Here is a 17,431-nt window from a genome sequence, read left to right on the forward strand (position 1 = left end):
ACTAGTAAGTCCATAGTAAAGTGCACTAGAGGTGCCGGGCCTGTAAATCAAATGCTACTAGTGGGCCTGCAGCACTGAGAGTGCCACCACCATAAGTAGCTCTGTAATCATGTCTCAGACCTGCCACTGCAGTGTCTGTATGTGCAGTTTTAACTGTAACTTGTACTTGGCAAGTGTACCCACTTGCCAGGCCTAAACCTTCCCTTTTCTTACATATAAGGCACCCCTAAGGTAGACCTTAGGTAGCCCCAAGGGCAGGGTGCAGTGTATGGTTAAGGTAGGACATATAGTAATGTGTTTTATATGTACTGACAGTGAAATATTGCTAAATTTGTTTTTCACTGTTGCAAGGCTTGTCCCTCTCATAGGTTAACATGGGGGCTACCTTTAAAAATGATTAAAATGTGCAGATTCCCTATGGGAGCGGATGGACATGTGGAGTTTGGGGTCTCTGAGCTCACAATTTAAAAAAACATCTTTTAGTAAAGTTGATTTTAAGATTGTGTGTTTGAAAATGTCACTTTTAGAAAGTAAGCATTTTCTTGCTTATACCATTTCTGTGACTCTGCCTGTTCCTGTTAGTGGATTCCCTATCTGGGTCAGTTTGACAGTTGGGCTGGTTGCACCTCACACTAGACAGTGACACAAAGGGAGCTGGGGTGTAGTCTGCATTTCGTGATGAGCCATCTGTGCTAGGAGGGAGGGGAGGAGTGGTGACTCAGACCTGAAAGGGCTGTGCCTGCACTCACACAATGAAGGCTCCAACCCCCTGGTGAGTGTCTGTGGCCTGGCCTGGGCAAGGCAGGATTTCACATTCAAAAGAGACTTTACTTTGAAGTCGGCCTAGTTCAAAGGAGAAATTGGGTAGAAGAAGGGCACCCGAAACCACAGAATTTAGAAACCCTTCTGGAACCAAGAGGAACCTCTGCCTGGAGAAGAGCTGAAGAGCTGAGGAAGAAGAGCTGCCCTGCCTGTGACTGTGCTTTGGGGAGCTATCCTGCAGTTGCTACTTCTGCCAGAGTGAGAGGGCAAAGACTGGACTTTGTGTCCCCTCCATCTTGAGAAGAAATCTCCGAGGGGTTGACCTAGAGCTTGCCTCCTGTTGTTTGAAGTCTCAGGGACAGCAAAGACTTCTCTCTGCCAGCACCTGGAGTCTCTGGAGAGACTCCAACTCTGCCCTGTGGTGCCCATCCAGTTCCTGGAACCCTGAAAGGAGAAGCTAGCAGCCTAAAGACAAGGAAATCCACGCACAGAGCATCGTGCGGGGAAAAGATTGACGCGACTCCGATCTGCGGCTGAAGAAGCGATGCGGTGCCAGCTCCGCAGCTGAGAAACGACTCTTGCAGGAAACGCAACCGAAGAATCGATGCAGAGAGCAGGAGAAACGACGCTCAGCATCGCTGATGGAGGGTGGGAGATCACAACCTGCGCTGCGGGGTTTTCGGATTATCGTGCAGCTGGATTTCTGACCCAAGTAACGCTGTGCGTGGAAAAACAACGCAAGGTCTGCCCGGACCCAAGAGTGCTGACCGGATCGACGCATCGCTCTCCTGCGGAGAGAAGAAATCATGCGTCATGACCCGGAGAAAGGAGAAACGATGCACGGTCCCGCCCGTGTGTGGACTCAACTCATCACAAGCCCTTTTTGACGCACACTCGCCCGTCTGGGGTTATTTTTTACGTGCCCACCTTACTTTTTCATGCTGACAGCATTAGTGTGTTTTTAAAACTACTTAAAGACTCTTTTTGCATTTTTATTGATAACTTGACTTGTGTAGTGTGGATTTTTGTAGTTTTGGTCTTATTTTGTTTAGATAAATATTTCCTATTTTTCTAAACTGGTGTTGTGTCTTTTTGTAGTGTTTTCATTAAGTTACTGTGTGTGTTGTTACAAATACTTTACTCCTAGCCCTCTGAAGTTAAGCCTACTGCTCAGCCAAGCTACCAAGAGGGAAAGCAGGGGTTAGCTGAGGGTGATTCTCTTTTACCCTGACTAGAGTGAGGGTCCTTGTTTGAACAGGGGGTAACCTGACTGTCAACCAAAGACCCCATTTCTAACACACTATATACACTGAGATGGTGGTTCCATTGTTCAAATTGTGACGGCCTATTCACTCCTGTGTCCCTTAGATACCTACCGCTGCGGATGAATGGGAGGAGAAGACCAACCCCCGTGTACAGACCCCTTGTGGACTTGGCTACACTGGAGGACAGGCACATTATACTGACTTCTAGACAGGACAGGGTCACAATCATAGAGCTGTGTGCCCAATTGGAGCCTGACCTAATAACAACTATCGTCATCCCACTGGGATCCCCCCCCTCTTGTGCAAGTGTTATCAGTGCTCCATTTCTTAACAACTGGTTCTTTCCAAGTGACAGTGGGCTTGGAGCTGGAATGTCACAGCCAACGTTTTTAATCGTGCGGGCAAGGGTTTTGTCTGCCCAGGTGAAACACATGTGCAGCTACATTGTTTTTCCCCAGGTGGAAGATTTGGCCACTGTAACGGCAGGATTCTATGCAATGGGGCATATCCCCAATATTATTGGGCGATTGACGGTACACATTTTGCGCTTGCCCCCCCCCCACCAGAATGAACAGGTGTTCAGGAATCGGAAGAGTTTCCACTCACTGAATGTGCAAATCGTGTGCTTGGCGGACCAGTACGTCTCCCACATCACTGCCAAGTATCCTGGGTCGGTGTGTGATGCTTTCTTCCTCAGGAATAGCAGCATCCCAAATGTGATGGCCCAACTACAGAGGCACAGGGTGTGGCTAATAGGGGAGCCAAAGCCCCCACCCACTGTATGTCAGTGTATGACTTCAGGTGTTATCCCCATAGGATTGTGTAAGGCTAAATGTTGTCCCTCAATACTTGCAGGTGACTCTGGCTACCCAAACCTGTTGTGGTTCCTGACCCCTGTGAAGATTGCCAGGACAGGGGCTGAGGACCGTTATAATGAGGCACATGGGTGAACCAGAAGAATAATTGAGTGGACCTTTGGCCTCCTGAAGGCCAGGTTCAGGTGACTCCATCTGACAGGTGGATCCCTGTGCTACTCACCCAGAAAGGTCTGCCGGATAGTAGTGGCGTGCTGCATGTTGCACAACCTGGCCCTCAGATGACATGTGCCTTTTCTGCAGGAGGAGGGGACTGGAGATAACCCTGTGGCAGCAGTGGACCATGAGGACTGTGAGGATGAGGAGACAGAGGATGAGGATGAGAACAACAGAACATCAGTTATAAGCCAATGACACACAGGGGAGACAGTCGAACTGACCATTACTCTGACTATTGATTTATCTGTGTGGCTGTAGCATGATGGCATTCACTTCCTTTGTATCTCAAATTACTGTCACCTATGGCTTCTCATTTTCCAGATGTTGGTGATATGACAACAATGTCCTGATGTGATCACTACAGACAGTTGCAGTTCATTATTTTTATGCTATTGCAGTGTTCAGATCATTTGCACTAGATGTGACTGTTGCCACAAATGCACATTTTCAAAACATAAAACAGAGTCACTCAAATTGTGTTCAAGGGTGCTTATGGTACTGCAAATAAGTGACTGAAAAGTGCAATGGAATGGGATGATGGTGGAGGAAAGGCCAGGGTATTGTTCCAGTCTGTTTGTAGCACACGTCCATTGTCCAAGGGGCCATAGGAAGGGGAACAAAGGCAGTTCAAAGTGGACAAGGTGACAGGGTGGGACACAAAGGGAACAATCAGGAGAGTCTCATTTCCTGGCAGTTGTCTTGGTATTGGCAAGTGTCTCTCGCTTCTGTCTGGTTCGCAGGGAACATTTGCGGGGTGGTTCACCTTCTGAAGGGGGAGGGGTGCTGGTGGCCTGTGGGTCCTGTGGCGAGGCCTCCTGTCCACTAGCTGCAGCAGATGTGATGGGCTGGTCAATAGACTGGCTATTGGTAGGGGCCGGCTGCTGTGCAGTCCATTCCCTCATGACGTTGTCCACGTGTGCCAGCACCCCTGCCTATGGAGATCATGGTGGTGTTGAGGGCCTGCTAGTCCTCCCTGATCTCCTGATGGTGTTCCTCCTGCAGCCGCTTGTTCTCCTGCATGTTGTTCAGGATCGGTCCCTTCGTGTCCTGGGATTGTTGGTAGGCACCAGGACATTAGTGAGTGCCTCCTGGAGAGTCGGTTCCCTGGTCCTGCCCCCCCTCGGCGCACAGCAGTCCTCCCAGTGTCCTGTTGCCCTGTGCCCCTGTCCCCTGAACAGTGTGCCTACTGCCACTGAATCCAGGTTCCTGATTGCCTTGGGTGTGAGTTGTCGACTGGGGTCCCTGTACAGGTGGGCACACTGCTGATTGATGTGTCCTGGGGACAGAGGTGTGTGGATGCTGGGTGGGTGCTGTGGTGTTGGATACTGATGGGGGAGGCTCTGTGGTGGACTGTGTGTGGGCTGGGGTGACCGACTGACCAGTGGTCCCTGATGGGCCAGGTTGTTGATCCAGATCCTGAAGTCCAGAGTTACTGTCATCACTGGGGGCATCTTCTGTTGGGGGACTAGATAGTCATGGCACCTCCACTCAACTGAGATTAGCTGGGGCACCTGTGGGGATGTAAGTGATGTATTATGCTTCATGCCTGTGACATACTGTACATCTCTATGTTCCCCTCTATTGTTGCTGTTGCCCTGCCACCTTTGAATGTGTATGTTGATGTATTGTGGGATTGTTAGTACCCCTAAGCTGTGCATGCTTTGGTGATGGGTGTCCATGCAGGGCTGGGAGGGCTGTCCATGCATTGGTATGGCATGCAGGGCTTGGCATTGGGGTTAGTTGTCTGCTTTGGTGCAGTGTGTGGGATGGAGTGGAGTGATGGGAGTGAGGGTGTGAGATGGCATGCAGGTATGAGGGTGATAAGTGGTAAATGTTGACTTATCAGTGTCCAGTCCTCCGGCAACTCCAGTGAGTCCCTCAGGATGCGGTAATGAAAAAACTTGCTCCTCCCATGCTGTGAGCTGTGGGGGAGGAGGTGGAGGTCCACCGCCAGTCCTCTGTATGACGAGCTGGTGCCTTGCAGCCATAGAACATACCTTTCCCCGTAGGTCATTCCACCTCTTCCTGATGTCATCTCTTGTTCTTTGATGCTGCCCCACGACGTTCACCTGTCCACGATTCTCCGCCATAGCTCCATCTTCCTTGCAATGGATATCTGCTGCACCTGTGCTCCAAACAGCTGTGACTCTACCCTGACTATTTCCTCCACCATGACCGGCAACTCCTCATCTATGAAACGGGGGTGCCTTTGTGTGGCCATGTGTGATGTGTGGTGTGTGTAAGTGTTGGATAGTATTATTGGGTGTGCATAGTTGAGTGTGTGAGGGATGTATGGGTGTGTGTGTAGTTGTCGCAGTGGTCTTGATGTCTATCTGGTGGCAATGATTTGTATTTGTAAGGGGTTGTGGGTAATGTGAGTGTGTGTTTTATAGTGGCGTGGGTGGGTATGTGTGGTGGGTGTATGGGTGTCAGGTGCGTGTTGTTTGAATTGGCAAATGTTGTGTAGTTTAGTATTTGGGTGTCCATTCTGAGAGCAGCGGTGTGTACCGCCAATGGTTTACCGCTGTTGAATGTCTGCCATGGTGATTCGTGGGTCATGATGTGGTGGGCGTTGTTTTGTTGGCATAACGGTATGGGTGTTGGTTCTGACAGTTTACCACTGACCTTTGGGCTGGCGGATTTGTGTATGTGGCTGTATTCTGTTGTTTTGGTGTGTGTGTGTCATAATATGGCGAACAGATATCCACCACTGTGGTGGTATGTTGGCGGCCGTCAGCGTGGCGGTAAGTGGGATTTACCGCCAAGGTCATGATGAGGGCCATAATCTTGCAGGGAGCAACAGTATGTGTATGACACCGATCAGGTTAAATTGTGTTTGAACCACCTAGCTCACATTTGCTCATTACTTTCAGGCATTCAACCTGGTGCGTGCGATTGCAGGGACAGCTAAACTGTCTCAAATGTGAGCACCCTGGTGTTCCCTGCTTACTAGGACCGTAGCTATTATTGAAATAAAATCTGTTTTTGCAAGCATTCTTGAGCCTTCAGATAGATGTGGGCATGATGTGGACATGCATTCTAGGCAGAGCTCAAGGGAGGGGGTATAGGATAATTGTAAGTGTAGAACAACACAATACAAAAACGATGTCAATGTTCAGCCAAAGTTGTGAGTACCCACACATTTAATAATAACTAATTACATGTAAATATTTCACAGCACAAATGGCAGTTAAAATACCAGCACTTACATAACACAATACATAACAAAATGGTGTTGCAACACAATACAGAAGTGAAAGTAGGGCCTCTTGCAAAACACATTGTACACTATTTGGGATTATTAAGTGATCACGAACATTGGCACAGCGGCAAGCAAAAACACAATTCCACAACAATTCATACACAAGAAGATTTCCTGGATTGGACAATGTTTACTCATCCTGATTGCTACCCATCAGATACCCATCATTCCCATAAAAACGAGTACTCTTGTAACACGTTGTTACACTTATTGCTCATAACTCTGATGTTTACAAAAAATAAGATGAAACAAAACAAACAGTAAGTCATTCGACAATAAAGTGGATCTTATAACCTTCAAATAAAAGAGATAGGGGCATATTTAAGAAAAGTGGTGTTGTACCCAGTGCAGCCCCACTTTCCTTGCGCCCCTCAGCTCCCCCCTACTGCCACCATGTGTGCACCGTATTTACAATACAGCCTACCATGGCGCAGAGTAGGAGGCAATAGCATCAGAATTTTTTACACTATTGATGTACTGTTCAGGGCTAGGCCAAAATGTTGGTGCTAACCCTGAAGAGTACTTAGGGGCCCATTGTAACCAATGGCGTGCCCCCTTTTAACACCTGCTCTGAGCTGGCATTAAAAATGCTGAAAAATTGGCCCAAAGAAATCTTTTAGATTTCTTTGCCCCATTTTTTCGTTCCCTTCTAACAGGGGAACACCCCCTCTTACCTACATTATGCCCCGTGCAGGCATAATGTGGTGCAAGGGGTTACAAAGTGGCACAATGCATGAATCACATGCTGATTTTGCCATAATATCACTACATTGGCATAAACAAATGACACTAATGTGGTGATATAAGGCACAAGGGTGTCTTAAATCTTCCCCATAGTGTCCTAGACTTCATAAAGTGAGTTAGGGAGCAGTGGTAATTCTACCTTCTGAGTTTAGAGTTAATATTTAGATGTAGGGATATCATTATAAGGGAAATAGGGATATTTAATGACATGTAGGAGGTGGAGGCCGACAGTCAATGACTCTCACCTAGAGGGACAAAGTTTGATGATGCAGTTCACCCACAGGAACTGAAGCACAGGCACATGCCCACTGCCTTAGACCAGGCAGGCTGGCAAGCAAGCCAACCAGGCGCTGAACTTTCGGCACAGTGCTCAACTGAAAAGAAAATACCAAAAGGTCATGCTTTGACAGAGTGTTTTCCAGCCAGCCCACCACTAAATTCTGCCAGCCCACCACTAAATTCACCTTTAGTAGCAGTAGTGGTGTTTTTGGGCAGCCTACTTCAATCTCCAATGGGAGGTACGGGGCGCTTTAAGGCCCCATACCCGCATCTCTGGAATATTTGTGCCAGGTAGGACAATCCACAGGCGGCAATGGTGGCAGAAGCAGGAGCAGTGCAGGAGCCCAGCGCTTCACCAGGGGCCTTTAGACCTGTTCCTGGAAAGAATAATATGGGAAACTCTCAGATTCATGATGTGGAAAACACAATAGCAGCAGGATTCATACATATCAGTGTCTTAAACTGAAGGGAAGCTACTGCTCACATGCGGTAAAGTTTCTGGGGACATGACCTACAGCCAGTGTCAGTGCAACCTCCGAGTACAAAAGGTCCAGGCACTCAGCCAGGAGCGGAGTTGGTTTCGCTGCCGAGACTTTCTGAATGACATTTACTGCATTTTAAACCTCGTCCTACTGTGGAGCCAGCGTTAAATAAACGTTCATCCATTGACTGTAATTATTCTGACATGTATTGATTCCTTCCTCACCGTTTCTCCTCCTCCTTAAGCATGGATAATTCAGCGGAAGGGAATCCGCACTTTCTTTCTTCACAAATTCCCTCAGAAGCAAGACACGTTCTTTGTACATTCATCAATGAAACTTCGCTGAAAGGGATGGGAGCATGTCTTTTATGTACTATGTTTTACAGGCTCACACTCATTTGTAGGCATTTGTTTTCTATTTGATTGTAAGGTAACATCTACCTTGCCGGCTTTTTTGTGTTCAGTGTATCACCGCTCCTTGTAATAAAACTAAGTATGATGTTTCGTGGGAACACGAGTCTGCTACACTGACACCTTTCCTTAATCTCAATCCTGTGTGCTGTGTTATGTGTGGCCTCTTTTATTGTACTGATCTACTTATTATGAATCAAACACGCAAGTGTCCCACATAGCTTCCAAACAAAAGGTTTTATGACATCATTATATTTTCATAATCAATAAAAAGAAATTACTCTTAAAAACGAACTGATGTCAAGTTAGTATCTTGCTGAAACAGAAAAAAAGTTCTAGTTGGAGTAGTGTTTCTATGTAATGAAAAGTGTGTAAATTGAAAATATTGATCAGGCAAAAAATGTGCAAACCTGACAAATACACATTTCACAAAGTAATAGTAATTGTTCAGTGCACACGTGGATTGCCTTGCAGAAGCATCATTTGTTCAAATTAAATATTAGTATGCACATATGCATGAATGCAACAACGCTAAAACAAGGCAAGGAAACAGTTCCTGTAATAGAAACAGACTTCCTTAAACAAGCATCAGCAACTTCAAGAGGTTTGTAGTGTATCTCCAGTCCGTTTCGGCGGTAGTGGTGCCTGTCCAAGCTTACCTTAATGAATCAGCTTTAGGAAATATTTGTGGATATTTGTTCAGGGGCAGGAAGAGCCATTCACTCTTTATTAGGAGCGGAAGAAGGAGCCCAGCAGTTGGCCAGAAAACCTAAGAGAGGTATAGCAAGGCCGACCCACAGAATTTCACTAAAGTGCTGTAGATCAGAGCCTAGGCTAATGCTTCATTCATACCATCCTGATCTATTCCATCAGCACCTGCGTAGTACCCACAATGGAAGCGGACTGTTGGCACCAGCATGCACTCTTGGGAGAATGGAGAGGAGAGAGTGGACTTCTACGATGCTGGGGGAGGGCAGGTAAAAGCCGTAGGACCTGGGAGCACAAGGGCAGCCACAGTGGTAGATTTGAGGCTCGGTGTTCCCAGACCTCAGGGAAGGATACTTGTGAAGTGGCATGTCTGTGGCTAAAGTTCTTCAGACATTTGTTTGAACAGGTGCTAAATAAATGCAGGTGTATATATGTACCAGGTGTCAGTCAAGCTGGGTGGGAAAGTGTTAGAGCTGCGGATTAGGGGACATATTTACTAACATTTCACAGAAAGCAGCGTAGCTAGTGAAGTTGCTGTGCTGCTTTGCATGAAAGGGAGAGAGCATAACTGTGCCTTATGTTCAAAGATGAGGCACATTTCTGCTCTTTTCTAGCGTGTCAGTCACCAACGCAGGCACCCTGGCATCATAGTGCAAAGATGCCTGTGTTGTGGTCAGGATAGCTTTTGTGAAGGAAGAGATGTGTTCCTGCACATAAACCACCCCTTGTGATTATTCCTCTTTGTATGTGCACTTCAGGATGCAGCACAAGTGCAAAAATAAAACAATTAGGAGAAATAAAGATATTTCTCCCCATTACACCATCCTCAGGTATCGTACTATTTTAGAGCAAACCTAGGTTTACAGGTCTTTGTAGATTTGATACTAAGTACATGAGTAGATGCACAGGAATACCCGTGCACCACTCATGTAACGCCTACCTGATGTTTTGTTTTACTCTTTCTTTATTAACATTTAACAGTGATGAAGAGTAAGGCATGGATACATGTAAGTGTTATGGTCATCTCCTCTAAATAATACAATACCGTTGCATAGTGAGAACTTCAGAAGGCACCCATATAGTACGTGTTACAGTAACACTTGGCACCTGTTTGCGACCAGGTAACAGAGAAGAAATCAATTAGCAAGCAGAGCCATAGATAAATTAAAAAATCAGAGTTACTGACTGTATCGCCTTGATGTCCATGTAGTGAGAGAACAAACAATATCATGAAAAGAACTACAATATAAAACAAACTCTTGTTGGAAGGCTGAGGCGAGAACGAATGTAGGGAAGTATGCATGTTGATCATCAACAATGTCATGAGCATGAAGGGCAGTGCTTAATTTGTGCTTGTTGTTTCCGGTGCTGAGCACCTGCACTTATTTTTGAGGGCCGGGGCTTATTATTATGCCTCAAGAATTTGCTGCGAGCAAAAGACACATATGGGAAAGATGGAGGAAGAGAAAATCGAAAAAGCGTCATGAATGGTGAAAGTAGAAAGCTGCAGGATGAGCTGAAGGGGAAGGGGGTGGCCGTAAATGGATTGAAGAGGCCCGCGATGGCTTCAGGATTACGCTACCTCGGTATTCAGTGCTGGCAGATTTAATTACAGCAGCCTCGTGTTTAAGAGGAGGGCTTTGAGCACCGGCACCTTCTTATTTACAAATTAAGCACTGATGAAGGGTGAGGTGGTGAGGCCACATGAAAGACATTACAGGGCACTCTTTATGATAGTAGGTGGAACGAGGGGCAAACCAAGAAGGGACCACGATCCCGGTCGCAGTAGCCTAGTGAAATTACTTCCATAAACACTATGGGCTTGGAGCAGTGATGGCATCTGGATCAAGCTATCAGGCATTACGTAGGGGCGTCCTGTTTTCCCTGTACCCTGAGAACATAAACATCTCATAATGTGGCCACTCCAGTCTTCCCAATGTGTTGAACATCGCAAGCCATAGCTTCTGCTTCTGCTTCTGCGGCAGCCCATTTATATGTTACCCGTAATCAGCAGGTAATTTAGGGAGGTTGTGTGGCCTACCAGGACATCGCAATGAGGTGCTTATAGGGCACCCTTGCGAGGTTCACAAATTTCAAATAACCTCTGGTCTACTTCAATCTCTTAGTAATTCCCAATATGCATAACATGGGATCTGGATGAATCTGTACAAAAATCACATCTGAAAAGTCACCCATAACTTGCACCCACTCCGGCGGTAGTACTGTGCAGTCCCACATCATATGCCAGAAGGTAACGTCGGGGTGGGTATAACACGGACACACCGGGGTCACTGCTGGGAACATCCTATGTAATCTATGGGGGGTGAGTTATGTGTGGTGTAAATAATTAAACTGTGTGAACTTGAGATGGCCATTTTTCGACATGTTATACCTGTTCCAGTGCCATATCCCATTGGTTAGACGTTATCACTTGTCCCTGGCAGTCTTTCCATCTGCGTCTACTGGGGCCAGCACGCCCAGGACCTGCCCTCTGGAGGGCTGTGTATAAAGGAGTAATTGCCTTGCTCCCCATACTGTGTGTCAGGATACATATCAAACCGTGATGGAGGGGTGGCTCCAGTTGTGCTAAATTCCAAGTGCGCCTGAGCTCTAAGAGAAGTGCACTGTAAGTCGGAAAGGCTCTGGCTCTTAAACCATAAGTGCCACGCAGAGTTCAGAAAGAACGTAGGACCCCCTCTTCGTAGAGGTCACCCAATGTAAGTATAGCCGCAACACATCAAGGTGTCTGGTCATGAGTTCTCTCCAGGGCTCTCATCCCTAGCACACTCCATATAGGCAGTTGTGGTGTGGACCCCTAGCCCCCCTCTAGTATCGAATGCTGTTGTGTCTGAATGGAAACCCTCTTGCGAGCTCCACCCCATACCAAGTCACACACCAGCCTGCGGAGGTCACGAAAGAACGCCCAGATGGCACCACTGGCATTACTGTAAAAATATATAAGAAACATGGGAGTTTGATCACCTTGGCAACAGAAGCTCTTCCAATCAGGGAAAGGGGCAAGCGCGTCCAAAAGTCCAGAGACTGATGTGCCGAGGTCAGGATCCTCTTATGATTCCGGTCAAGTAGGTCCTCATCGCTAAGGTATACATTAATACCCAGATATCGGAATGTTTCCCAGTACCATCACCCATCAGTAACTCCTACTTCCCTTGTTGTGGCCTACGCAGGGGAAAAATGCAGGATTTATCCCAGTTTACCCAGAGTCCCGACATCTCACCAAAGAGATCAAAGAGCCGAAATAATTCTGGCATAACTCGCCTAGGGTCCTGTAAATATATCAGGATGTTGCTCGCATACAGGGATATTGTATGCCATGTCGGCCTCGTCACAATGCCCGAGTCCAGGCCTCTCGTGCATAAGAGGGCAGCAAGAGGCTCCATGGCCAGTGCAAACATTATGGGTGATAAGGAACAACCCTGGCAGGTGCCCCTATGAATACTTATTAGGTGAGATATTTGGTGTCCCATCCAGACTCTAGCTCTACGCATAGTGTACAATAGTGTAAACCATCGTAGGAAAGCCGGTCTCATCCCAATGGCCTCAAGCACCTGAAGCAGAAACGATCGCCCCAGGGTATTGAGGGCCTTCTTAAAGCCCAAGGAGACTGCAACACGTAGGTCTGCAGCCTCCTTAATTGTACTCATAATGTGGTATAAACGTTGTGTGTTATAAAAAGTTGCTCTGAGGGGGATGAACCCACACTGATCAGAGTGTACTAATGTCGGGAGCAGGGGGAGCAGCCTATTAGCCAAAACATTGCTCAATATCTTGTATTCAATGGTGAGGATCAATAAACGCTCACCATTGAGGGATCTTTGCCTGGCTTAAGTAAGACTACAATAAGAGCTTCCCGCAGGGATTCCAGTAATAACTGCCTTGGGTGGGCTTCCTGATAAACCCTCAACAGTCTAGGCGCCAAAGTCGCCCTGTATGAGGCATAGAATTCCATAGGGAATCTGTCTGTGTTGGGAACCTTATTATGAGCCATTTGACGAATCGCTAGCTGCATCTCTTGAAGCGGCAAAGGGGTTAACTGTGGGAGTGTAGCACCCCAAATGTAGTCTCTCAACTGATCCAGGGGTGGCCCGATGGGTGCGAGTAAAGCGCCTTGTAGTATTGAGCAAACACTTTGTTTATTTCAGACTGCATATTAAGAATGTCCCCAGTAGGAGTACGAATCGCACCTATCAATATACTAGGCTGTAACGAGCACAATAGCCAATCCAGCATACAACCCGGCTTATCACCATCTGCATGTTGGCGTGCAATTGAGGCTTGGTAGTCTATTTTACTGAGGCGGCTCACTTCTTCCCTATGCCATGTATGCAGCTCTGTTAGTCGTGGATGGGCAGCCTGTATGGTTACTGGTTCATTTTCGGTCCCAGAAAACTGCGCCTCAAGGTCTGACACACTGATCACTAATGTAATTTGTGTTCCCCATGTGGTCTTGATATATTTTCCTCTCATAACAGCCTTAATCGCATCCCACTCTATTCCCCTGAAGCCAGCCGAAAGCAAGTTCAATGTAAATGTGTGCCTATACAATCACAAAATGATGCATCATGCAGCACCTCCAGGTGGGGATTGGCGAACGGTCGACACCCCACCAGAAAGTGACCTTGAGAGGCCTATGACCAGACAAGGTTCTACTTAGGTACTTAAAAGCTCATCACTCAAGCCCAAAATTCTGTATTGCATAGGAAATAGTCACGCCTCGTATGATTCTGGTGATCTGAGGCATAATCAGAGTATTCTGTGTCTCCCGGATTGCCTAACTGCCAAACATCATTCAGCCGTGTTTCGGACATCCATGATAAAGTGTGTGGCAGCCTGAATCCCCACAGTACCTGGGAGTGGGGGCACTAAGTGATCCATATATGAATCATATACACAATTAAAATCACCCCACCAGATGGATGGCGAGTGAGGGTATAGAAGTAGGGTAGGTGATAACGTGCAAAGCATGTCACCCTAGCATTTGTTAAGTGCGTAAAGAGACACATTTGACAAATTTCTAACATCTAAAGTCCCCTCCAGAATCGTATACCGCCCCTCAGGATCCACTATGTCTTAATTGGCACATACGGTATCCATTATCCACACCATGATCCCTTGGCGTAGGCTGAATAACTGGTACCAAACACCTGCCGACTTCATTGTTTAGTAACCTTCTCTGCTTCGAGGCAACCAAATGTGTATCTTGGAGACATGTAATGTGTATATGTCTGCGACAAAGATAGGCGCATATCCCATGTCACTGCACTGGTTTCACCATGCCCCTGATGTTCCAGGTCAAGATATTATGAGAACCATGGTTGAATCAGGGTCACATGGGTCTTATCACCTAATCCCCACTGCCCCTGCCACACATCTAAGCCACCTAGTAAGGCATTAATGCCATCTTACTCAGCCATAACAAGAAATAAACATAATAAGCAACCAGTAACTTCCACACCCCAGGCTTGGACACTAAGAGGCATAGTTCCACAACAGACCTCTGCAACACTATGCGTAACACTTATGTATAAAATCCTTAGGGTAGTCCGTTGGAGGGCTAGGCCAAGTGTTGCTTACCTAGGGCCGAGGTACAAGGTCAGCCGTCCTTCCTGTCCAGGCCCATGCAATAAAGAACAGTTACGAGGGGAAATTAGTGATAGGGCCAAAGGCCCCATCTGACCAAACCCTCCCCACCCTCTAACCAACACCACCCTCAGTGTGTAAATTATATAGAGTCACGAGGCCCAAGCTACCTCTCTGAGCGATCTAACCGAACCAGTCCCAGACTCGCCCTCCGACAGTGCTGAATCAGGGGTGCCTGACCTGGAGTCATGAGTGTCATCCTGAGTGAGGGCCTGAAATCTATTGGTGCTGTGCAGTGATACCTCTGCCACCACCTGCGCCCTTTCCCTCATGACCTGTTCCTCAGAGGGGCAAGAGCGGGGCCGGCAACAACAACGGTTGCACCTGGATCCACCTGTGGTCAAAGGAGATGATCTACCACCCACTGCGTCTGCTGTAGGTTGTACTCCCTTAGTGTGCAACCATTCCAAAGCGTCCTCTGGAGTCATAAAGAAGTGTGTTACATCAGAGTCAACAACTCTCAGCTTTGCTGGGAAAAGGAGGGCATATTTCAGTCCCAAAAGGCATAGCTATGCTTTGACTACCCCCATATGTTACAGAGCCTCTGGACTTCTGCAGTGTAATCGGGGTAGGCTGTAATTGGATTCCCATTATATAGCCAAGAACCTTTCGCTCAAAAGACTTGTAGCAAGATATCTCAATCTCTATAATTAAGACGGTGTGCGATATGTGGCCAGGTCAGCGCTCTAGGTTCAGGTGGTCGGCCCAGAACCCTGTGTGCTGTTTCAACAGAGATAAGGCATACGGTTGACCAGGCTTGTGGTGGTCAGCCAGTCTTCAATGAATAGTTCTGCAGTGGGACCCTCCACCCCCTCAGGGAAACCCAGGAGTTGACATTATTGTACCTGGAGGGCCTTCAGCGTCTTCTGCTCTCATCTTAAGATCTCGCAATTCAGTTTGTAGTGCGGTCATTTGTTCCTGTAGGGTGATCACCCAGGGGCGGAGTGATGTCAGTGAGGACTCCTCCTCATCCACTAACTCCTAGGGTTTGCTCTGGTCAGCCCTCAGTAGGCCAGTTTCAATTTGAATGGCCCCCCAATAGAGCCTCCATAGCCGCTTTACAGTCCTGTATAGTTTGCAATACTTTATCGAACATTACCATGTGTTTTTCTAAGGTACTTTCGAGTTGCTGAATCAGGTCCAGTAGCCATCATGTCCAGAATATTTTTTTGCGGAGGTGATTTAGATATCTTGGGTTTCACCATGCTCCATCCATCACGACAAACAGCAGACAATCTTATTATGAAAAACAGAAAATCCTCGTGTAGATGGGACAAGCGGGTAGCGCCAGGGGGTGCGGAAGCTATCCTGCGGTGCTGGTGGGATGAATCACTTCATCGAAAGTCCCGCAGTGTATTACCAGTTGTGTCAGGCACCCAGGAGGTACTCCAAAGCCACAATCAGGGCAACACAAGACAGTTATCGTCAGATGATCAACCAAGCGGGGAGGAGGAAGGAAGCCCAGCTCAGGCGGTCAGTAGTAGCCAGATGAATCAGGCACATCAAGGACCAGACACGAGCCAAGGACCACGAGCCACACAGCGCATCCTCCATAAACCACAGTTGAGCAGTCTAGGGGCAGAAGGTCAGGCCCACCCAGACTCAGTCTGGATAGACATATAGGGGACATTATTTCACTGGGGATTAAATTTAGCTTGTGACCACTTCTTATATAGTCTCTAGCCATCTGGCCTGTCCAGCACTTAGTGATCTCAGCTGCAGCAGCCTGATGCAGGTAATCCTGAAGAGAAAGTGTCTGTGCACTCACTGCATAGGAGGCTCCATACACCTCATCTCCACATGGAGGTCTCAGAAGCATTTCAAGGCCACAAGGCTATTGAGCCACAGGCGCAGTACCACACCCTCTGTGGCCCATCCATCTCTGGCCACCACCACAGGAGATCTGATCCAGCACGAGGGAGGGGCAGTGTGCATCCTGACGCGCTGTTCAGGTGCAATGCCAGCTTTGAAGCCCACCAATCGCCCACATGGCAGCTGTAACAGCTGATCACAGGCCCTTCAGGCCGCAGCAACCAATGCTGTCCCAATTCAACCAAATGCCATAGCGGTCCAACCAGCTCTCCTGCCAGAGGACAGGCGAGTCTAGCCAGTAGCGCCAGAGAGTCTGCCCACCCCCATAAGAATGCAGGATACCGCTCGATGGGCCTGTATGAAAGCTGAGCCTCACTGAAAAGCGTCCACTCCCATCGCCATCTTGGCCCCGCCCCTTTGAAACACCTACCTGATAAATGGTAACGAAAAGCAGCGCTGTATTTATCATGCAGCAACACAAAATGGTGAAAGAAAAAAAAGCATATGTTCCAAACAACATGTAGATTTCAAGGCAATCAGAAAACTGTGAATTTCATGTTTTCAATGTGACTCCCTTTGAACAATCTGTACAAAACCCCTAAGACTCAAACAATTTTGAATTGCATTTTTGCATGTAAAGATGTGTGCAGATTCACAGAGTTAAATGTATGAGCAAAACATGTTTTTTCTATTGACTTACTAATACGACCTTAAGTTCAAAGGCCCATATTTATACTTTCTTAGCGCCGCGTTTGCGCCGTTTTTTTACGCAAAAACGGCGCAAACGTATAAAATACAATTGTATATTGCAAGTTTGCGCCACTTTTGCGTCACAAAATGACGCAAAAGCGGCGCAAAAAAAGTATAAATATGGGCTAAAGTACCTATAGTTTTTGTGCACTAACATTGCAGGGCAATTGATGATTTATGAAAGTCCATAAGATAGACGAGATAAAGAAAGGAAAAGGCTTCATGAAATTCAGGTCTATCTTATGATGGAAAGTGGATTGCA

The sequence above is a fragment of the Pleurodeles waltl genome, chromosome 10, assembly GCF_031143425.1.
Source record: "Pleurodeles waltl isolate 20211129_DDA chromosome 10, aPleWal1.hap1.20221129, whole genome shotgun sequence".
Classification (NCBI taxonomy): domain Eukaryota; kingdom Metazoa; phylum Chordata; class Amphibia; order Caudata; family Salamandridae; genus Pleurodeles; species Pleurodeles waltl.